This window comes from Festucalex cinctus, chromosome 1, assembly GCF_051991245.1.
Source record: "Festucalex cinctus isolate MCC-2025b chromosome 1, RoL_Fcin_1.0, whole genome shotgun sequence".
In the NCBI taxonomy this organism is placed as follows: domain Eukaryota; kingdom Metazoa; phylum Chordata; class Actinopteri; order Syngnathiformes; family Syngnathidae; genus Festucalex; species Festucalex cinctus.
This window is the reverse complement of record NC_135411.1, coordinates 58,018,298-58,042,246: the sequence shown is the minus strand read 5'-3', so window position 1 is coordinate 58,042,246 and position 23,949 is coordinate 58,018,298.

Genomic DNA, 23,949 nt, shown 5'->3' with positions numbered 1-23,949 from the left:
AAAAAATTCTGGCCAGCATGGGACTTTGAAAATATTCTGGCCAGCATGGGACTTTGAAAAAATTCTGGACAGCATGGGACTTTGAAAATTTTCGGCCAGGCGTCAGACTTAGAAAAAATTCTGGCCTGCATGGGACTTTGAAAATTTTCGGCCAGGCGTCAGACTTAGAAAAAATTCTGGCCAGCATGGGACTTTGAAAAAATTCTGGCCAGCATGGGACTTTGAAAATTTTCGGCCAGGCGTCAGACTTAGAAAAAATTCTGGCCTGCATGGGACTTTGAAATATTTCAGGCAGGCGTCAGACTTAGAAAAAATTCTGGCCAGCATGGGACTTTGAAAATTTTCAGCCAGGCGTCAGACTTAGAAAAAATTCTGGCCAGCATGGGACTTTGAAAAAATTCGGGCCAGCATGGGACTTTGAAATATTTCAGGCAGGTGTCAGACTTATAAAATATTCTGGCCAGCATGGGACTTTGAAAATTTTCAGCCAGGCATCAGACTTTGAAAAAATTCTGGCCAGCATGGGACTTTGAAAATTTTCAGCCAGGCATCAGACTTAGAAAAAATTCTGGCCAGCATGGGACTTTGAAAAAATTCTGGACAGCATGGGACTTTGAAAATTTTCGGCCAGGCATCAGACTTAGAAAAAATTCTGGACAGCATGGGACTTAGAAAAAATTCTGGACAGCATGGGACTTAGAAAAAATTCTGGCCTGCATGGGACTTTTAAATATTTCAGGCAGGCGTCAGACTTAGAAAATATTCTGGCCAGCATGGGACTTTGAAAAAATTCTGGACAGCATGGGACTTTGAAAATTTTCGGCCAGGCGTCAGACTTAGAAAAGATTCTGGCCAGCATGGGACTTTGAAAATTTTCGGCCAGGCGTCAGACTTAGAAAAAATTCTGGCCACCATGGGACTTTGAAAAAATTCTGGACAGCATGGGACTTTGTAAATTTTCAGCCAGGCATCAGACTTAGAAAAAATTCTGGCCAGCATGGGACTTTGAAAATTTTCGGCCAGGCGTCAGACTTAGAAAAAATTCTGGCCAGCATGGGACTTTGAAAATATTCTGGCCAGCATGGGACTTTGAAAAAATTCTGGACAGCATGGGACTTTGAAAATTTTCAGCCAGGCATCAGACTTAGAAAAAATTCTGGCCAGCATGGGACTTTGAAAAAATTCTGGCCAGCATGGGACTTTGAAAATTTTCAGCCAGGCATCAGACTTAGAAAAAATTCTGGCCAGCATGGGACTTTGAAAAAATTCTGGACAGCATGGGACTTTGAAAATTTTCGGCCAGGCGTCAGACTTAGAAAAAATTCTGGCCTGCATGGGACTTTGAAAATTTTCGGCCAGGCGTCAGACTTAGAAAAAATTCTGGCCAGCATGGGACTTAGAAAAAATTCTGGCCAGCATGGGACTTTGAAAAAATTCTGGCCAGCATGGGACTTTGAAAATTTTCGGCCAGGCGTCAGACTTAGAAAAAATTCTGGCCAGCATGGGACTTTGAAAAAATTCTGGACAGCATGGGACTTTGAAAATTTTCGGCCAGGCATCAGACTTAGAAAAAATTCTGGCCAGCATGGGACTTTGAAAATTTTCAGCCAGGCATCAGACTTAGAAAAAATTCTGGCCAGCATGGGACTTTTAAATATTTCAGGCAGGCGTCAGACTTAGAAAATATTCTGGCCAGCATGGGACTTTGAAAAAATTCTGGACAGCATGGGACTTTGAAAATTTTCGGCCAGGCGTCAGACTTTGAAAAAATTCTGGACAGCATGGGACTTTGAAAAAATTCTGGCCAGCATGGGACTTTGAAAAAATTCTGGCCAGCATGGGACTTAGAAAAAATTCTGGCCTGCATGGGACTTTGAAAATTTTTGGCCAAGCGTCAGACTTTGAAAAAATTCTGGCCAGCATGGGACTTTGAAAAAATTCTGGCCAGCATGGGACTTAGAAAAAATTCTGGCCTGCATGGGACTTTGAAAATTTTCGGCCAGGCGTCAGACTTAGAAAATATTCTGGCCAGCATGGGACTTTGAAAAAATTCTGGACAGCATGGGACTTTGAAAATTTTTGGCCAAGCGTCAGACTTTGAAAAAATTCTGGCCAGCATGGGACTTTGAAAAAATTCTGGCCTGCATGGGACTTTTAAATATTTCAGGCAGGCGTCAGACTTAGAAAATATTCTGGCCAGCATGGGACTTTGAAAAAATTCTGGACAGCATGGGACTTTTAAATATTTCAGCCAGGCATCAGACTTAGAAAAAATTCTGGCCAGCATGGGTCTTTGAAAAAATTCTGGACAGCATGGGACTTTGAAATATTTCAGGCAGGCGTCAGACTTAGAAAAAATTCTGGCCAGCATGGGACTTTGAAAATTTTTGGCCAAGCGTCAGACTTAGAAAAAATTCTGGCCAGCATGGGACTTTGAAAAAATTCTGGCCAGCATGGGACTTAGAAAAAATTCTGGCCTGCATGGGACTTTTAAATATTTCAGGCAGGCGTCAGACTTAGAAAATATTCTGGCCAGCATGGGACTTTGAAAAAATTCTGGACAGCATGGGACTTTGAAAATTTTCGGCCAGGCGTCAGACTTAGAAAAAATTCTGGCCAGCATGGGACTTTGAAAATTTTCAGCCAGGCATCAGACTTTGAAAAAATTCTGGCCAGCATGGGACTTTGAAAAAATTCTGGCCAGCATGGGACTTTGAAAATTTTCAGCCAGGCATCAGACTTAGAAAAAATTCTGGCCAGCATGGGACTTTGAAAAAATTCTGGACAGCATGGGACTTTGAAAATTTTCGGCCAGGCATCAGACTTAGAAAAAATTCTGGCCAGCATGGGACTTTGAAAAAATTCTGGACAGCATGGGACTTTGAAAATTTTCGGCCAGGCATCAGACTTAGAAAAAATTCTGGCCAGCATGGGACTTTGAAAATTTTCAGCCAGGCATCAGACTTAGAAAAAATTCTGGCCAGCATGGGACTTTTAAATATTTCAGGCAGGCGTCAGACTTAGAAAATATTCTGGCCAGCATGGGACTTTGAAAAAATTCTGGACAGCATGGGACTTTGAAAATTTTCGGGCAGGCGTCAGACTTTGAAAAAATTCTGGACAGCAGGGGACTTTGAAAATTTTTGGCCAAGCGTCAGACTTAGAAAAAATTCTGGCCAGCATGGGACTTTGAAAAAATTCTGGCCAGCATGGGACTTTGAAAAAATTCTGGCCAGCATGGGACTTAGAATAAATTCTGGCCTGCATGGGACTTTGAAAATTTTTGGCCAAGCGTCAGACTTTGAAAAAATTCTGGCCAGCATGGGACTTTGAAAAAATTCTGGCCAGCATGGGACTTAGAAAAAATTCTGGCCTGCATGGGACTTTTAAATATTTCAGGCAGGCGTCAGACTTAGAAAATATTCTGGCCAGCATGGGACTTTGAAAAAATTCTGGACAGCATGGGACTTTTAAATATTTCAGCCAGGCATCAGACTTTGAAAAAATTCTGGCCAGCATGGGACTTTGAAAAAATTCTGGCCAGCATGGGACTTAGAAAAAATTCTGGCCTGCATGGGACTTTTAAATATTTCAGGCAGGCGTCAGACTTAGAAAATATTCTGGCCAGCATGGGACTTTGAAAAAATTCTGGACAGCATGGGACTTTGAAAATTTTCGGCCAGGCGTCAGACTTTGAAAAAATTCTGGACAGCATGGGACTTTGAAAAAATTCTGGCCAGCATGGGACTTTGAAAAAATTCTGGCCAGCATGGGACTTAGAAAAAATTCTGGCCTGCATGGGACTTTGAAAATTTTTGGCCAAGCGTCAGACTTTGAAAAAATTCTGGCCAGCATGGGACTTTGAAAAAATTCTGGCCAGCATGGGACTTAGAAAAAATTCTGGCCTGCATGGGACTTTGAAAATTTTCGGCCAGGCGTCAGACTTAGAAAATATTCTGGCCAGCATGGGACTTTGAAAAAATTCTGGACAGCATGGGACTTTGAAAATTTTTGGCCAAGCGTCAGACTTTGAAAAAATTCTGGCCAGCATGGGACTTTGAAAAAATTCTGGCCAGCATGGGACTTAGAAAAAATTCTGGCCTGCATGGGACTTTTAAATATTTCAGGCAGGCGTCAGACTTAGAAAATATTCTGGCCAGCATGGGACTTTGAAAAAATTCTGGACAGCATGGGACTTTTAAATATTTCAGCCAGGCATCAGACTTAGAAAAAATTCTGGCCAGCATGGGTCTTTGAAAAAATTCTGGACAGCATGGGACTTTGAAATATTTCAGGCAGGCGTCAGACTTAGAAAAAATTCTGGCCAGCATGGGACTTTGAAAATTTTTGGCCAAGCGTCAGACTTAGAAAAAATTCTGGCCAGCATGGGACTTTGAAAAAATTCTGGCCAGCATGGGACTTAGAAAAAATTCTGGCCTGCATGGGACTTTTAAATATTTCAGGCAGGCGTCAGACTTAGAAAATATTCTGGCCAGCATGGGACTTTGAAAAAATTCTGGACAGCATGGGACTTTGAAAATTTTCGGCCAGGCGTCAGACTTAGAAAAAATTCTGGCCTGCATGGGACTTTGAAAATTTTCGGCCAGGCGTCAGACTTAGAAAAGATTCTGGCCAGCATGGGACTTTGAAAATTTTCGGCCAGGCGTCAGACTTAGAAAAAATTCTGGCCTGCATGGGACTTTGAAAATTTTCGGCCAGGCGTCAGACTTAGAAAAAATTCTGGCCAGCATGGGACTTTGAAAAAATTCTGGCCAGCATGGGACTTTGAAAAAATTCTGGACAGCATGGGACTTTGAAAATTTTCAGCCAGGCATCAGACTTAGAAAAAATTCTGGCCAGCATGGGACTTTGAAAAAATTCTGGACAGCATGGGACTTTGAAAATTTTCGGCCAGGCGTCAGACTTAGAAAAAATTCTGGCCTGCATGGGACTTTGAAAATTTTCGGCCAGGCGTCAGACTTAGAAAAAATTCTGGCCAGCATGGGACTTTGAAAAAATTCTGGCCAGCATGGGACTTTGAAAATTTTCGGCCAGGCGTCAGACTTAGAAAAAATTCTGGCCAGCATGGGACTTTGAAAATTTTCAGCCAGGCATCAGACTTTGAAAAAATTCTGGCCAGCATGGGACTTTGAAAAAATTCTGGCCAGCATGGGACTTTGAAAATTTTCAGCCAGGCATCAGACTTAGAAAAAATTCTGGCCAGCATGGGACTTTGAAAATTTTCAGCCAGGCATCAGACTTAGAAAAAATTCTGGCCAGCATGGGACTTTTAAATATTTCAGGCAGGCGTCAGACTTAGAAAATATTCTGGCCAGCATGGGACTTTGAAAAAATTCTGGACAGCATGGGACTTTGAAAATTTTCGGCCAGGCGTCAGACTTTGAAAAAATTCTGGACAGCAGGGGACTTTGAAAATTTTTGGCCAAGCGTCAGACTTAGAAAAAATTCTGGCCAGCATGGGACTTTGAAAAAATTCTGGCCAGCATGGGACTTTGAAAAAATTCTGGCCAGCATGGGACTTAGAAAAAATTCTGGCCTGCATGGGACTTTGAAAATTTTTGGCCAAGCGTCAGACTTTGAAAAAATTCTGGCCAGCATGGGACTTTGAAAAAATTCTGGCCAGCATGGGACTTAGAAAAAATTCTGGCCTGCATGGGACTTTTAAATATTTCAGGCAGGCGTCAGACTTAGAAAATATTCTGGCCAGCATGGGACTTTGAAAAAATTCTGGACAGCATGGGACTTTTAAATATTTCAGCCAGGCATCAGACTTAGAAAAAATTCTGGCCAGCATGGGACTTTGAAAAAATTCTGGACAGCATGGGACTTTGAAAATTTTTGGCCAAGCGTCAGACTTTGAAAAAATTCTGGCCAGCATGGGACTTTGAAAAAATTCTGGCCAGCATGGGACTTAGAAAAAATTCTGGCCTGCATGGGACTTTTAAATATTTCAGGCAGGCGTCAGACTTAGAAAATATTCTGGCCAGCATGGGACTTTGAAAAAATTCTGGACAGCATGGGACTTTTAAATATTTCAGCCAGGCATGGGACTTTGAAAAAATTCTGGCCAGCATGGGACTTTGAAAAAATTCTGGACAGCATGGGACTTTGAAAATTTTCGGCCAGGCGTCAGACTTAGAAAAAATTCTGGCCTGCATGGGACTTTGAAAATTTTCGGCCAGGCGTCAGACTTAGAAAAAATTCTGGCCAGCATGGGACTTTGAAAAAATTCTGGACAGCATGGGACTTTGAAATATTTCAGGCAGGCGTCAGACTTAGAAAAAATTCTGGCCAGCATGGGACTTTGAAAAAATTCTGGCCAGCATAGGACTTTGAAAATTTTCAGCCAGGCATCAGACTTTGAAAAAATTCTGGCCAGCATGGGACTTTGAAAATTTTCAGCCAGGCATCAGACTTTGAAAAAATTCTGGCCAGCATGGGACTTTGAAAAAATTCTGGCCAGCATGGGACTTTGAAAATTTTCAGCCAGGCATCAGACTTAGAAAAAATTCTGGCCAGCATGGGACTTTGAAAATTTTCGGCCAGGCATCAGACTTAGAAAAAATTCTGGCCAGCATGGGACTTTGAAAAAATTCTGGACAGCATGGGACTTTGAAAATTTTCGGCCAGGCATCAGACTTAGAAAAAATTCTGGCCAGCATGGGACTTTGAAAAAATTCTGGACAGCATGGGACTTTGAAAATTTTCGGCCAGGCGTCAGACTTAGAAAAAATTCTGGCCTGCATGGGACTTTGAAAATTTTCGGCCAGGCGTCAGACTTAGAAAAAATTCTGGCCAGCATGGGACTTTGAAAAAATTCTGGACAGCATGGGACTTTGAAATATTTCAGGCAGGCGTCAGACTTAGAAAAAATTCTGGCCAGCATGGGACTTTGAAAAAATTCTGGCCAGCATAGGACTTTGAAAATTTTCAGCCAGGCATCAGACTTTGAAAAAATTCTGGCCAGCATGGGACTTTGAAAATTTTCAGCCAGGCATCAGACTTTGAAAAAATTCTGGCCAGCATGGGACTTTGAAAAAATTCTGGCCAGCATGGGACTTTGAAAATTTTCAGCCAGGCATCAGACTTAGAAAAAATTCTGGCCAGCATGGGACTTTGAAAATTTTCGGCCAGGCATCAGACTTAGAAAAAATTCTGGCCAGCATGGGACTTTGAAAAAATTCTGGACAGCATGGGACTTTGAAAATTTTCGGCCAGGCATCAGACTTAGAAAAAATTCTGGCCAGCATGGGACTTTGAAAATTTTCAGCCAGGCATCAGACTTAGAAAAAATTCTGGCCAGCATGGGACTTTTAAATATTTCAGGCAGGCGTCAGACTTAGAAAATATTCTGGCCAGCATGGGACTTTGAAAAAATTCTGGACAGCATGGGACTTTGAAAATTTTCGGCCAGGCGTCAGACTTTGAAAAAATTCTGGACAGCAGGGGACTTTGAAAATTTTTGGCCAAGCGTCAGACTTAGAAAAAATTCTGGCCAGCATGGGACTTTGAAAAAATTCTGGCCAGCATGGGACTTTGAAAAAATTCTGGCCAGCATGGGACTTAGAATAAATTCTGGCCTGCATGGGACTTTGAAAATTTTTGGCCAAGCGTCAGACTTTGAAAAAATTCTGGCCAGCATGGGACTTTTAAATATTTCAGGCAGGCATCAGACTTAGAAAATATTCTGGCCAGCATGGGACTTTGAAAAAATTCTGGACAGCATGGGACTTTTAAATATTTCAGCCAGGCATCAGACTTAGAAAAAATTCTGGCCAGCATGGGACTTTGAAAAAATTCTGGCCAGCATGGGACTTAGAAAAAATTCTGGCCTGCATGGGACTTTTAAATATTTCAGGCAGGCGTCAGACTTAGAAAATATTCTGGCCAGCATGGGACTTTGAAAAAATTCTGGACAGCATGGGACTTTGAAAATTTCCGGCCAGGCGTCAGACTTAGAAAAAATTCTGGCCAGCATGGGTCTTTGAAAAAATTCTGGACAGCATGGGACTTTGAAATATTTCAGGCAGGCGTCAGACTTAGAAAAAATTCTGGCCAGCATGGGACTTTGAAAATTTTTGGCCAAGCGTCAGACTTAGAAAAAATTCTGGCCAGCATGGGACTTTGAAAAAATTCTGGCCAGCATGGGACTTAGAAAAAATTCTGGCCTGCATGGGACTTTTAAATATTTCAGGCAGGCGTCAGACTTAGAAAATATTCTGGCCAGCATGGGACTTTGAAAAAATTCTGGACAGCATGGGACTTTTAAATATTTCAGCCAGGCATCAGACTTAGAAAAAATTCTGGCCAGCATGGGACTTTGAAAAAATTCTGGCCAGCATGGGACTTTGAAAAAATTCTGGCCAGCATGGGACTTAGAAAAAATTCTGGCCTGCATGGGACTTTTAAATATTTCAGGCAGGCGTCAGACTTAGAAAATATTCTGGCCAGCATGGGACTTTGAAAAAATTCTGGACAGCATGGGACTTTGAAAATTTTCGGCCAGGCGTCAGACTTAGAAAAAATTCTGGCCAGCATGGGTCTTTGAAAAAATTCTGGACAGCATGGGACTTTGAAATATTTCAGGCAGGCGTCAGACTTAGAAAAAATTCTGGCCAGCATGGGACTTTGAAAATTTTTGGCCAAGCGTCAGACTTAGAAAAAATTCTGGCCAGCATGGGACTTTGAAAAAATTCTGGCCAGCATGGGACTTAGAAAAAATTCTGGCCTGCATGGGACTTTTAAATATTTCAGGCAGGCGTCAGACTTAGAAAATATTCTGGCCAGCATGGGACTTTGAAAAAATTCTGGACAGCATGGGACTTTGAAAATTTTCGGCCAGGCGTCAGACTTAGAAAAAATTCTGGCCTGCATGGGACTTTGAAAATTTTCGGCCAGGCGTCAGACTTAGAAAAGATTCTGGCCAGCATGGGACTTTGAAAATTTTCGGCCAGGCGTCAGACTTAGAAAAAATTCTGGCCTGCATGGGACTTTGAAAATTTTCGGCCAAGCGTCAGACTTAGAAAAAATTCTGGCCAGCATGGGACTTTGAAAAAATTCTGGCCAGCATGGGACTTTGAAAATTTTCGGCCAGGCGTCAGACTTAGAAAAAATTCTGGCCTGCATGGGACTTTGAAATATTTCAGGCAGGCGTCAGACTTAGAAAAAATTCTGGCCAGCATGGGACTTTGAAAATTTTCAGCCAGGCGTCAGACTTAGAAAAAATTCTGGCCAGCATGGGACTTTGAAAATTTTCGGCCAGGAGTCAGACTTAGAAAAAATTCTGGCCAGCATGGGACTTTGAAAATTTTCAGCCAGGCATCAGACTTTGAAAAAATTCTGGCCAGCATGGGACTTTGAAATATTTCAGGCAGGCGTCAGACTTAGAAAAAATTCTGGCCAGCATGGGACTTTGAAAATTTTCGGCCAGGTGTCAGACTTAGAAAAAATTCTGGCCACCATGGGACTTTGAAAAAATTCTGGACAGCATGGGACTTTGAAAATTTTCGGCCAGGTGTCAGACTTAGAAAAAATTCTGGCCACCATGGGACTTTGAAAAAATTCTGGACAGCATGGGACTTTGTAAATTTTCAGCCAGGCATCAGACTTAGAAAAAATTCTGGCCAGCATGGGACTTTGAAAATTTTCGGCCAGGCGTCAGACTTAGAAAAAATTCTGGCCAGCATGGGACTTTGAAAATATTCTGGCCAGCATGGGACTTTGAAAAAATTCTGGCCAGCATGGGACTTTGAAAATTTTCGGCCAGGCATCAGACTTAGAAAAAATTCTGGCCAGCATGGGACTTAGAAAAAATTCTGGCCTGCATGGGACTTTTAAATATTTCAGCCAGGCATCAGACTTAGAAAAAATTCTGGCCAGCATGGGACTTTGAAAAAATTCTGGACAGCATGGGACTTTGAAAATTTTCGGCCAGGCGTCAGACTTAGAAAAAATTCTGGCCAGCATGGGTCTTTGAAAAAATTCTGGACAGCATGGGACTTTGAAATATTTCAGGCAGGCGTCAGACTTAGAAAAAATTCTGGCCAGCATGGGACTTTGAAAATATTCTGGCCAGCATGGGACTTTGAAAAAATTCTGGACAGCATGGGACTTTGAAAATTTTCGGCCAGGCGTCAGACTTAGAAAAAATTCTGGCCAGCATGGGACTTTGAAAAAATTCTGGCCAGCATGGGACTTTGAAAATATTCTGGCCAGCATGGGACTTTGAAAAAATTCTGGACAGCATGGGACTTTGAAAATTTTCAGCCAGGCATCAGACTTTGAAAAAATTCTGGCCAGCATGGGACTTTGAAAAAATTCTGGCCAGCATGGGACTTTGAAAATTTTCAGCCAGGCATCAGACTTAGAAAAAATTCTGGCCAGCATGGGACTTTGAAAAAATTCTGGACAGCATGGGACTTAGAAAAAATTCTGGCCAGCATGGGACTTTGAAAATGTTCAGCCAGGCATCAGACTTAGAAAAAATTCTGGCCAGCATGGGACTTTGAAAAAATTCTGGACAGCATGGGACTTTGAAAATTTTCGGCCAGGTGTCAGACTTAGAAAAAATTCTGGACAGCATGGGACTTTGAAAATTTTTGGCCAAGCGTCAGACTTAGAAAAAATTCTGGCCAGCATGGGACTTTGAAAAAATTCTGGCCAGCATGGGACTTTGAAAAAATTCTTGCCAGCATGGGACTTAGAAAAAATTCTGGCCTGCATGGGACTTTTAAATATTTCAGCCAGGCATCAGACTTAGAAAAAATTCTGGCCAGCATGGGACTTTTAAAAAATTCTGGACAGCATGGGACTTTGAAAATTTTCGGCCAGGCGTCAGACTTAGAAAAAATTCTGGCCAGCATGGGTCTTTGAAAAAATTCTGGACAGCATGGGACTTTGAAATATTTCAGGCAGGCGTCAGACTTAGAAAAAATTCTGGCCAGCATGGGACTTTGAAAATATTCTGGCCAGCATGGGACTTTGAAAAAATTCTGGACAGCATGGGACTTTGAAATATTTCAGGCAGGCGTCAGACTTAGAAAAAATTCTGGCCAGCATGGGACTTTGAAAATTTTCAGCCAGGCGTCAGACTTAGAAAAAATTCTGGCCAGCATGGGACTTTGAAAATTTTCGGCCAGGAGTCAGACTTAGAAAAAATTCTGGCCTGCATGGGACTTTGAAATATTTCAGGCAGGCATCAGACTTAGAAAAAATTCTGGCCAGCATGGGACTTTGAAAAAATTCGGGCCAGCATGGGACTTTGAAATATTTCAGGCAGGTGTCAGACTTATAATATTCTGGCCAGCATGGGACTTTGAAAAAATTCTGGACAGCATGGGACTTTGAAAATTTTCAGCCAGGCGTCAGACTTAGAAAAAATTCTGGCCAGCATGGGACTTTGAAAATTTTCGGCCAGGAGTCAGACTTAGAAAAAATTCTGGCCAGCATGGGACTTTGAAAATTTTCAGCCAGGCATCAGACTTTGAAAAAATTCTGGCCAGCATGGGACTTTGAAAAAATTCTGGCCAGCATGGGACTTAGAAAAAATTCTGGCCTGCATGGGACTTTTAAATATTTCAGGCAGGCGTCAGACTTAGAAAATATTCTGGCCAGCATGGGACTTTGAAAAAATTCTGGACAGCATGGGACTTTGAAAATTTCCGGCCAGGCGTCAGACTTAGAAAAAATTCTGGCCAGCATGGGTCTTTGAAAAAATTCTGGACAGCATGGGACTTTGAAATATTTCAGGCAGGCGTCAGACTTAGAAAAAATTCTGGCCAGCATGGGACTTTGAAAATTTTTGGCCAAGCGTCAGACTTAGAAAAAATTCTGGCCAGCATGGGACTTTGAAAAAATTCTGGCCAGCATGGGACTTAGAAAAAATTCTGGCCTGCATGGGACTTTTAAATATTTCAGGCAGGCGTCAGACTTAGAAAATATTCTGGCCAGCATGGGACTTTGAAAAAATTCTGGACAGCATGGGACTATTAAATATTTCAGCCAGGCATCAGACTTAGAAAAAATTCTGGCCAGCATGGGACTTTGAAAAAATTCTGGCCAGCATGGGACTTTGAAAAAATTCTGGCCAGCATGGGACTTAGAAAAAATTCTGGCCTGCATGGGACTTTTAAATATTTCAGGCAGGCGTCAGACTTAGAAAATATTCTGGCCAGCATGGGACTTTGAAAAAATTCTGGACAGCATGGGACTTTGAAAATTTTCGGCCAGGCGTCAGACTTAGAAAAAATTCTGGCCAGCATGGGTCTTTGAAAAAATTCTGGACAGCATGGGACTTTGAAATATTTCAGGCAGGCGTCAGACTTAGAAAAAATTCTGGCCAGCATGGGACTTTGAAAATTTTGGGCCAAGCGTCAGACTTAGAAAAAATTCTGGCCAGCATGGGACTTTGAAAAAATTCTGGCCAGCATGGGACTTAGAAAAAATTCTGGCCTGCATGGGACTTTTAAATATTTCAGGCAGGCGTCAGACTTAGAAAATATTCTGGCCAGCATGGGACTTTGAAAAAATTCTGGACAGCATGGGACTTTGAAAATTTTCGGCCAGGCGTCAGACTTAGAAAAAATTCTGGCCTGCATGGGACTTTGAAAATTTTCGGCCAGGCGTCAGACTTAGAAAAGATTCTGGCCAGCATGGGACTTTGAAAATTTTCGGCCAGGCGTCAGACTTAGAAAAAATTCTGGCCTGCATGGGACTTTGAAAATTTTCGGCCAAGCGTCAGACTTAGAAAAAATTCTGGCCAGCATGGGACTTTGAAAAAATTCTGGCCAGCATGGGACTTTGAAAATTTTCGGCCAGGCGTCAGACTTAGAAAAAATTCTGGCCTGCATGGGACTTTGAAATATTTCAGGCAGGCGTCAGACTTAGAAAAAATTCTGGCCAGCATGGGACTTTGAAAATTTTCAGCCAGGCGTCAGACTTAGAAAAAATTCTGGCCAGCATGGGACTTTGAAAATTTTCGGCCAGGAGTCAGACTTAGAAAAAATTCTGGCCAGCATGGGACTTTGAAAATTTTCAGCCAGGCATCAGACTTTGAAAAAATTCTGGCCAGCATGGGACTTTGAAAATTTTCGGCCAGGCGTCAGACTTAGAAAAAATTCTGGCCTGCATGGGACTTTGAAATATTTCAGGCAGGCGTCAGACTTAGAAAAAATTCTGGCCAGCATGGGACTTTGAAAATTTTCGGCCAGGTGTCAGACTTAGAAAAAATTCTGGCCACCATGGGACTTTGAAAAAATTCTGGACAGCATGGGACTTTGAAAATTTTCGGCCAGGTGTCAGACTTAGAAAAAATTCTGGCCACCATGGGACTTTGAAAAAATTCTGGACAGCATGGGACTTTGTAAATTTTCAGCCAGGCATCAGACTTAGAAAAAATTCTGGCCAGCATGGGACTTTGAAAATTTTCGGCCAGGCGTCAGACTTAGAAAAAATTCTGGCCAGCATGGGACTTTGAAAATATTCTGGCCAGCATGGGACTTTGAAAAAATTCTGGCCAGCATGGGACTTTGAAAATTTTCGGCCAGGCATCAGACTTAGAAAAAATTCTGGCCAGCATGGGACTTAGAAAAAATTCTGGCCTGCATGGGACTTTTAAATATTTCAGCCAGGCATCAGACTTAGAAAAAATTCTGGCCAGCATGGGACTTTGAAAAAATTCTGGACAGCATGGGACTTTGAAAATTTTCGGCCAGGCGTCAGACTTAGAAAAAATTCTGGCCAGCATGGGTCTTTGAAAAAATTCTGGACAGCATGGGACTTTGAAATATTTCAGGCAGGCGTCAGACTTAGAAAAAATTCTGGCCAGCATGGGACTTTGAAAATATTCTGGCCAGCATGGGACTTTGAAAAAATTCTGGACAGCATGGGACTTTGAAAATTTTCGGCCAGGCGTCAGACTTAGAAAAAATTCTGGCCAGCATGGGACTTTGAAAAAATTCTGGCCAGCATGGGACTTTGAAAATATTCTGGCCAGCATGGGACTTTGAAAAAATTCTGGACAGCATGGGACTTTGAAAATTTTCAGCCAGGCATCAGACTTTGAAAAAATTCTGGCCAGCATGGGACTTTGAAAAAATTCTGGCCAGCATGGGACTTTGAAAATTTTCAGCCAGGCATCAGACTTAGAAAAAATTCTGGCCAGCATGGGACTTTGAAAAAATTCTGGACAGCATGGGACTTAGAAAAAATTCTGGCCAGCATGGGACTTTGAAAATGTTCAGCCAGGCATCAGACTTAGAAAAAATTCTGGCCAGCATGGGACTTTGAAAAAATTCTGGACAGCATGGGACTTTGAAAATTTTCGGCCAGGTGTCAGACTTAGAAAAAATTCTGGACAGCATGGGACTTTGAAAATTTTTGGCCAAGCGTCAGACTTAGAAAAAATTCTGGCCAGCATGGGACTTTGAAAAAATTCTGGCCAGCATGGGACTTTGAAAAAATTCTTGCCAGCATGGGACTTAGAAAAAATTCTGGCCTGCATGGGACTTTTAAATATTTCAGCCAGGCATCAGACTTAGAAAAAATTCTGGCCAGCATGGGACTTTTAAAAAATTCTGGACAGCATGGGACTTTGAAAATTTTCGGCCAGGCGTCAGACTTAGAAAAAATTCTGGCCAGCATGGGTCTTTGAAAAAATTCTGGACAGCATGGGACTTTGAAATATTTCAGGCAGGCGTCAGACTTAGAAAAAATTCTGGCCAGCATGGGACTTTGAAAATATTCTGGCCAGCATGGGACTTTGAAAAAATTCTGGACAGCATGGGACTTTGAAAATTTTCGGCCAGGCGTCAGACTTAGAAAAAATTCTGGCCAGCATGGGACTTTGAAAAAATTCTGGCCAGCATGGGACTTTGAAAATATTCTGGCCAGCATGGGACTTTGAAAAAATTCTGGACAGCATGGGACTTTGAAAATTTTCAGCCAGGCATCAGACTTTGAAAAAATTCTGGCCAGCATGGGACTTTGAAAAAATTCTGGCCAGCATGGGACTTTGAAAATTTTCAGCCAGGCATCAGACTTAGAAAAAATTCTGGCCAGCATGGGACTTTGAAAAAATTCTGGACAGCATGGGACTTAGAAAAAATTCTGGCCAGCATGGGACTTTGAAAATGTTCAGCCAGGCATCAGACTTAGAAAAAATTCTGGCCAGCATGGGACTTTGAAAAAATTCTGGACAGCATGGGACTTTGAAAATTTTCGGCCAGGTGTCAGACTTAGAAAAAATTCTGGACAGCATGGGACTTTGAAAATTTTTGGCCAAGCGTCAGACTTAGAAAAAATTCTGGCCAGCATGGGACTTTGAAAAAATTCTGGCCAGCATGGGACTTTGAAAAAATTCTTGCCAGCATGGGACTTAGAAAAAATTCTGGCCTGCATGGGACTTTTAAATATTTCAGCCAGGCATCAGACTTAGAAAAAATTCTGGCCAGCATGGGACTTTTAAAAAATTCTGGACAGCATGGGACTTTGAAAATTTTCGGCCAGGCGTCAGACTTAGAAAAAATTCTGGCCAGCATGGGTCTTTGAAAAAATTCTGGACAGCATGGGACTTTGAAATATTTCAGGCAGGCGTCAGACTTAGAAAAAATTCTGGCCAGCATGGGACTTTGAAAATATTCTGGCCAGCATGGGACTTTGAAAAAATTCTGGACAGCATGGGACTTTGAAATATTTCAGGCAGGCGTCAGACTTAGAAAAAATTCTGGCCAGCATGGGACTTTGAAAATTTTCAGCCAGGCGTCAGACTTAGAAAAAATTCTGGCCAGCATGGGACTTTGAAAATTTTCGGCCAGGAGTCAGACTTAGAAAAAATTCTGGCCTGCATGGGACTTTGAAATATTTCAGGCAGGCATCAGACTTAGAAAAAATTCTGGCCAGCATGGGACTTTGAAAAAATTCGGGCCAGCATGGGACTTTGAAATATTTCAGGCAGGTGTCAGACTTATAAAATATTCTGGCCAGCATGGGACTTTGAAAAAATTCTGGACAGCATGGGACTTTGAAAATTTTCAGCCAGGCGTCAGACTTAGAAAAAATTCTGGCCAGCATGGGACTTTGAAAATTTTCGGCCAGGAGTCAGACTTAGAAAAAATTCTGGCCAGCATGGGACTTTGAAAATTTTCAGCCAGGCATCAGACTTTGAAAAAATTCTGGCCAGCATGGGACTTTGAAAAAATTCTGGCCAGCATGGGACTTAGAAAAAATTCTGGCCTGCATGGGACTTTTAAATATTTCAGGCAGGCGTCAGACTTAGAAAATATTCTGGCCAGCATGGGACTTTGAAAAAATTCTGGACAGCATGGGACTTTGAAAATTTCCGGCCAGGCGTCAGACTTAGAAAAAATTCTGGCCAGCATGGGTCTTTGAAAAAATTCTGGACAGCATGGGACTTTGAAATATTTCAGGCAGGCGTCAGACTTAGAAAAAATTCTGGCCAGCATGGGACTTTGAAAATTTTTGGCCAAGCGTCAGACTTAGAAAAAATTCTGGCCAGCATGGGACTTTGAAAAAATTCTGGCCAGCATGGGACTTAGAAAAAATTCTGGCCTGCATGGGACTTTTAAATATTTCAGGCAGGCGTCAGACTTAGAAAATATTCTGGCCAGCATGGGACTTTGAAAAAATTCTGGACAGCATGGGACTATTAAATATTTCAGCCAGGCATCAGACTTAGAAAAAATTCTGGCCAGCATGGGACTTTGAAAAAATTCTGGCCAGCATGGGACTTTGAAAAAATTCTGGCCAGCATGGGACTTAGAAAAAATTCTGGCCTGCATGGGACTTTTAAATATTTCAGGCAGGCGTCAGACTTAGAAAATATTCTGGCCAGCATGGGACTTTGAAAAAATTCTGGACAGCATGGGACTTTGAAAATTTTCGGCCAGGCGTCAGACTTAGAAAAAATTCTGGCCAGCATGGGTCTTTGAAAAAATTCTGGACAGCATGGGACTTTGAAATATTTCAGGCAGGCGTCAGACTTAGAAAAAATTCTGGCCAGCATGGGACTTTGAAAATTTTGGGCCAAGCGTCAGACTTAGAAAAAATTCTGGCCAGCATGGGACTTTGAAAAAATTCTGGCCAGCATGGGACTTAGAAAAAATTCTGGCCTGCATGGGACTTTTAAATATTTCAGGCAGGCGTCAGACTTAGAAAATATTCTGGCCAGCATGGGACTTTGAAAAAATTCTGGACAGCATGGGACTTTGAAAATTTTCGGCCAGGCGTCAGACTTAGAAAAAATTCTGGCCTGCATGGGACTTTGAAAATTTTCGGCCAGGCGTCAGACTTAGAAAAGATTCTGGCCAGCATGGGACTTTGAAAATTTTCGGCCAGGCGTCAGACTTAGAAAAAATTCTGGCCTGCATGGGACTTTGAAAATTTTCGGCCAAGCGTCAGACTTAGAAAAAATTCTGGCCAGCATGGGACTTTGAAAAAATTCTGGCCAGCATGGGACTTTGAAAATTTTCGGCCAGGCGTCAGACTTAGAAAAAATTCTGGCCTGCATGGGACTTTGAAATATTTCAGGCAGGCGTCAGACTTAGAAAAAATTCTGGCCAGCATGGGACTTTGAAAATTTTCAGCCAGGCGTCAGACTTAGAAAAAATTCTGGCCAGCATGGGACTTTGAAAATTTTCGGCCAGGAGTCAGACTTAGAAAAAATTCTGGCCAGCATGGGACTTTGAAAATTTTCAGCCAGGCATCAGACTTTGAAAAAATTCTGGCCAGCATGGGACTTTGAAAATTTTCGGCCAGGCGTCAGACTTAGAAAAAATTCTGGCCTGCATGGGACTTTGAAATATTTCAGGCAGGCGTCAGACTTAGAAAAAATTCTGGCCAGCATGGGACTTTGAAAATTTTCGGCCAGGTGTCAGACTTAGAAAAAATTCTGGCCACCATGGGACTTTGAAAAAATTCTGGACAGCATGGGACTTTGAAAATTTTCGGCCAGGTGTCAGACTTAGAAAAAATTCTGGCCACCATGGGACTTTGAAAAAATTCTGGACAGCATGGGACTTTGTAAATTTTCAGCCAGGCATCAGACTTAGAAAAAATTCTGGCCAGCATGGGACTTTGAAAATTTTCGGCCAGGCGTCAGACTTAGAAAAAATTCTGGCCAGCATGGGACTTTGAAAATATTCTGGCCAGCATGGGACTTTGAAAAAATTCTGGCCAGCATGGGACTTTGAAAATTTTCGGCCAGGCATCAGACTTAGAAAAAATTCTGGCCAGCATGGGACTTAGAAAAAATTCTGGCCTGCATGGGACTTTTAAATATTTCAGCCAGGCATCAGACTTAGAAAAAATTCTGGCCAGCATGGGACTTTGAAAAAATTCTGGACAGCATGGGACTTTGAAAATTTTCGGCCAGGCGTCAGACTTAGAAAAAATTCTGGCCAGCATGGGTCTTTGAAAAAATTCTGGACAGCATGGGACTTTGAAATATTTCAGGCAGGCGTCAGACTTAGAAAAAATTCTGGCCAGCATGGGACTTTGAAAATATTCTGGCCAGCATGGGACTTTGAAAAAATTCTGGACAGCATGGGACTTTGAAAATTTTCGGCCAGGCGTCAGACTTAGAAAAAATTCTGGCCAGCATGGGACTTTGAAAAAATTCTGGCCAGCATGGGACTTTGAAAATATTCTGGCCAGCATGGGACTTTGAAAAAATTCTGGACAGCATGGGACTTTGAAAATTTTCAGCCAGGCATCAGACTTTGAAAAAATTCTGGCCAGCATGGGACTTTGAAAAAATTCTGGCCAGCATGGGACTTTGAAAATTTTCAGCCAGGCATCAGACTTAGAAAAAATTCTGGCCAGCATGGGACTTTGAAAAAATTCTGGACAGCATGGGACTTAGAAAAAATTCTGGCCAGCATGGGACTTTGAAAATGTTCAGCCAGGCATCAGACTTAGAAAAAATTCTGGCCAGCATGGGACTTTGAAAAAATTCTGGACAGCATGGGACTTTGAAAATTTTCGGCCAGGTGTCAGACTTAGAAAAAATTCTGGACAGCATGGGACTTTGAAAATTTTTGGCCAAGCGTCAGACTTAGAAAAAATTCTGGCCAGCATGGGACTTTGAAAAAATTCTGGCCAGCATGGGACTTTGAAAAAATTCTTGCCAGCATGGGACTTAGAAAAAATTCTGGCCTGCATGGGACTTTTAAATATTTCAGCCAGGCATCAGACTTAGAAAAAATTCTGGCCAGCATGGGACTTTTAAAAAATTCTGGACAGCATGGGACTTTGAAAATTTTCGGCCAGGCGTCAGACTTAGAAAAAATTCTGGCCAGCATGGGTCTTTGAAAAAATTCTGGACAGCATGGGACTTTGAAATATTTCAGGCAGGCGTCAGACTTAGAAAAAATTCTGGCCAGCATGGGACTTTGAAAATATTCTGGCCAGCATGGGACTTTGAAAAAATTCTGGACAGCATGGGACTTTGAAATATTTCAGGCAGGCGTCAGACTTAGAAAAAATTCTGGCCAGCATGGGACTTTGAAAATTTTCAGCCAGGCGTCAGACTTAGAAAAAATTCTGGCCAGCATGGGACTTTGAAAATTTTCGGCCAGGAGTCAGACTTAGAAAAAATTCTGGCCTGCATGGGACTTTGAAATATTTCAGGCAGGCATCAGACTTAGAAAAAATTCTGGCCAGCATGGGACTTTGAAAAAATTCGGGCCAGCATGGGACTTTGAAATATTTCAGGCAGGTGTCAGACTTATAAAATATTCTGGCCAGCATGGGACTTTGAAAATTTTCAGCCAGGCGTCAGACTTAGAAAAAATTCTGGCCAGCATGGGACTTTGAAAATTTTCGGCCAGGTGTCAGACTTAGAAAAAATTCTGGACAGCATGGGACTTTGAAAAAATTCTGGCCAGCATGGGACTTTGAAAAAATTCTTGCCAGCATGGGACTTAGAAAAAATTCTGGCCTGCATGGGACTTTTAAATATTTCAGCCAGGCATCAGACTTAGAAAAAATTCTGGCCAGCATGGGACTTTGAAAAAATTCTGGACAGCATGGGACTTTGAAAATTTTTGGCCAAGCGTCAGACTTTGAAAAAATTCTGGCCAGCATGGGACTTTGAAAAAATTCGGGCCAGCATGGGACTTTGAAATATTTCAGGCAGGTGTCAGACTTATAAAATATTCTGGCCAGCATGGGACTTTGAAAATTTTCGGCCAGGTGTCAGACTTAGAAAAAATTCTGGACAGCATGGGACTTTGAAAATTTTTGGCCAAGCGTCAGACTTAGAAAAAATTCTGGCCAGCATGGGACTTTGAAAAAATTCTGGCCAGCATGGGACTTTGAAAAAATTCTTGCCAGCATGGGACTTAGAAAAAATTCTGGCCTGCATGGGACTTTTAAATATTTCAGCCAGGCATCAGACTTAGAAAAAATTCTGGCCAGCATGGGACTTTGAAAAAATTCTGGACAGCATGGGACTTTGAAAATTTTCGGCCAGGCGTCAGACTTAGAAAAAATTCTGGCCAGCATGGGTCTTTGAAAAAATTCTGGACAGCATGGGACTTTGAAATATTTCAGGCAGGCGTCAGACTTAGAAAAAATTCTGGCCAGCATGGGACTTTGAAAATATTCTGGCCAGCATGGGACTTTGAAAAAATTCTGGACAGCATGGGACTTTGAAAATTTTCGGCCAGGTGTCAGACTTAGAAAAAATTCTGGCCTGCATGGGACTTTGAAATATTTCAGGCAGGCGTCAGACTTAGAAAAAATTCTGGCCAGCATGGGACTTTGAAATTTTTCAGCCAGGCGTCAGACTTAGAAAAAATTCTGGCCAGCATGGGACTTTGAAAATTTTCGGCCAGGAGTCAGACTTAGAAAAAATTCTGGCCTGCATGGGACTTTGAAATATTTCAGGCAGGCATCAGACTTAGAAAAAATTCTGGCCAGCATGGGACTTTGAAAAAATTCGGGCCAGCATGGGACTTTGAAATATTTCAGGCAGGTGTCAGACTTATAAAATATTCTGGCCAGCATGGGACTTTGAAAATTTTCGGCCAGGTGTCAGACTTAGAAAAAATTCTGGACAGCATGGGACTTTGAAAATTTTTGGCCAAGCGTCAGACTTAGAAAAAATTCTGGCCAGCATGGGACTTTGAAAAAATTCTGGCCAGCATGGGACTTTGAAAAAATTCTTGCCAGCATGGGACTTAGAAAAAATTCTGGCCTGCATGGGACTTTTAAATATTTCAGCCAGGCATCAGACTTAGAAAAAATTCTGGCCAGCATGGGACTTTGAAAATATTCTGGCCAGCATGGGACTTTGAAAAAATTCTGGACAGCATGGGACTTTGAAAATTTTCGGCCAGGCGTCAGACTTAGAAAAAATTCTGGCCTGCATGGGACTTTGAAAATTTTCGGCCAGGCGTCAGACTTAGAAAAAATTCTGGCCTGCATGGGACTTTGAAATATTTCAGGCAGGCGTCAGACTTAGAAAAAATTCTGGCCAGCATGGGACTTTGAAAATTTTCAGCCAGGCGTCAGACTTAGAAAAAATTCTGGCCAGCATGGGACTTTGAAAAAATTCGGGCCAGCATGGGACTTTGAAATATTTCAGGCAGGTGTCAGACTTATAAAATATTCTGGCCAGCATGGGACTTTGAAAATTTTCAGCCAGGCATCAGACTTTGAAAAAATTCTGGCCAGCATGGGACTTTGAAAAAATTCTGGCCAGCATGGGACTTTGAAAATTTTCAGCCAGGCATCAGACTTAGAAAAAATTCTGGCCAGCATGGGACTTTGAAAAAATTCTGGACAGCATGGGACTTTGAAAATTTTCGGCCAGGCATCAGACTTAGAAAAAATTCTGGCCAGCATGGGACTTAGAAAAAATTCTGGACAGCATGGGACTTAGAAAAAATTCTGGCCTGCATGGGACTTTTAAATATTTCAGGCAGGCGTCAGACTTAGAAAATATTCTGGCCAGCATGGGACTTTGAAAAAATTCTGGACAGCATGGGACTTTGACAATTTTCGGCCAGGCGTCAGACTTAGAAAAAATTCTGGCCTGCATGGGACTTTGAAAATTTTCGGCCAGGCGTCAGACTTAGAAAAGATTCTGGCCAGCATGGGACTTTGAAAATTTTCGGCCAGGCGTCAGACTTAGAAAAAATTCTGGCCACCATGGGACTTTGAAAAAATTCTGGCCAGCATGGGACTTTGAAAATTTTCGGCCAGGCGTCAGACTTAGAAAAAATTCTGGCCAGCATGGGACTTTGAAAATATTCTGGCCAGCATGGGACTTTGAAAAAATTCTGGACAGCATGGGACTTTGAAAATTTTCAGCCAGGCATCAGACTTAGAAAAAATTCTGGCCAGCATGGGACTTTGAAAAAATTCTGGCCAGCATGGGACTTTGAAAAAATTCTGGACAGCATGGGACTTTGAAAATTTTCGGCCAGGCGTCAGACTTAGAAAAAATTCTGGCCTGCATGGGACTTTGAAAATTTTCGGCCAGGCGTCAGACTTAGAAAAAATTCTGGCCAGCATGGGACTTTGAAAAAATTCTGGACAGCATGGGACTTTGAAATATTTCAGGCAGGCGTCAGACTTAGAAAAAATTCTGGCCAGCATGGGACTTTGAAAAAATTCTGGCCAGCATGGGACTTTGAAAATTTTCGGCCAGGCGTCAGACTTAGAAAAAATTCTGGCCAGCATGGGACTTTGAAAAAATTCTGGACAGCATGGGACTTTGAACATTTTCGGCCAGGCATCAGGCTTAGAAAAAATTCTGGCCAGCATGGGACTTTGAAAATTTTCAGCCAGGCATCAGACTTAGAAAAAATTCTGGCCAGCATGGGACTTTTAAATATTTCAGGCAGGCGTCAGACTTAGAAAATATTCTGGCCAGCATGGGACTTTGAAAAAATTCTGGACAGCATGGGACTTTGAAAATTTTCGGCCAGGCGTCAGACTTTGAAAAAATTCTGGACAGCATGGGACTTTGAAAAAATTCTGGCCAGCATGGGACTTTGAAAAAATTCTGGCCAGCATGGGACTTAGAAAAAATTCTGGCCTGCATGGGACTTTGAAAATTTTTGGCCAAGCGTCAGACTTTGAAAAAATTCTGGCCAGCATGGGACTTTGAAAAAATTCTGGCCAGCATGGGACTTAGAAAAAATTCTGGCCTGCATGGGACTTTTAAATATTTCAGGCAGGCGTCAGACTTAGAAAATATTCTGGCCAGCATGGGACTTTGAAAAAATTCTGGACAGCATGGGACTTTGAAAATTTTTGGCCAAGCGTCAGACTTTGAAAAAATTCTGGCCAGCATGGGACTTTGAAAAAATTCTGGCCAGCATGGGACTTAGAAAAAATTCTGGCCTGCATGGGACTTTTAAATATTTCAGGCAGGCGTCAGACTTAGAAAATATTCTGGCCAGCATGGGACTTTGAAAAAATTCTGGACAGCATGGGACTTTTAAATATTTCAGCCAGGCATCAGACTTAGAAAAAATTCTGGCCAGCATGGGACTTTGAAAAAATTCTGGCCAGCATGGGACTTTGAAAATTTTCAGCCAGGCATCAGACTTAGAAAAAATTCTGGCCAGCATGGGACTTTGAAAAAATTCTGGACAGCATGGGACTTTGAAAATTTTCGGCCAGGCGTCAGACTTAGAAAAAATTCTGGCCTGCATGGGACTTTGAAAATTTTCGGCCAGGCGTCAGACTTAGAAAAAATTCTGGCCAGCATGGGACTTTGAAAAAATTCTGAACAGCATGGGACTTTGAAATATTTCAGGCAGGCGTCAGACTTAGAAAAAATTCTGGCCAGCATGGGACTTTGAAAAAATTCTGGCCAGCATGGGACTTTGAAAATTTTCAGCCAGGCATCAGACTTTGAAAAAATTCTGGCCAGCATGGGACTTTGAAAAAATTCTG